Here is a 282-nt window from a genome sequence, read left to right as displayed (position 1 = left end):
TACCTGTCTTCATCTCACAGCCAACCGTGCTGTCCCGGGCTCACCATCAAGGTGGAGCAGCGGCCGAAAACGGTCACTGAACCGAGGTTACACGTGGGGTACATATGGGTTGCGTGTGGGTCACATGCAAGCCGCACCTAGGTTCCAGGTGCATTTCCAACACTCCTCCTCGGCCGTCGCCTACGTCAGCTTGACGATCTGGCGCAGCTCCGCCATCCTGGGCACCGGGAAGGACTTGGTCAGGAGATCCGCTGTCATCAGGCGCGACTCGACGTACGTGGA

Source organism: Plasmopara halstedii (assembly GCF_900000015.1).
Source record: "Plasmopara halstedii genome assembly, contig: Scaffold_614, whole genome shotgun sequence".
Classification (NCBI taxonomy): Eukaryota; Oomycota; class Peronosporomycetes; order Peronosporales; family Peronosporaceae; genus Plasmopara; species Plasmopara halstedii.
The sequence above is the reverse complement of the archived record's forward strand: the minus strand, read 5'-3'. Positions refer to the sequence as shown.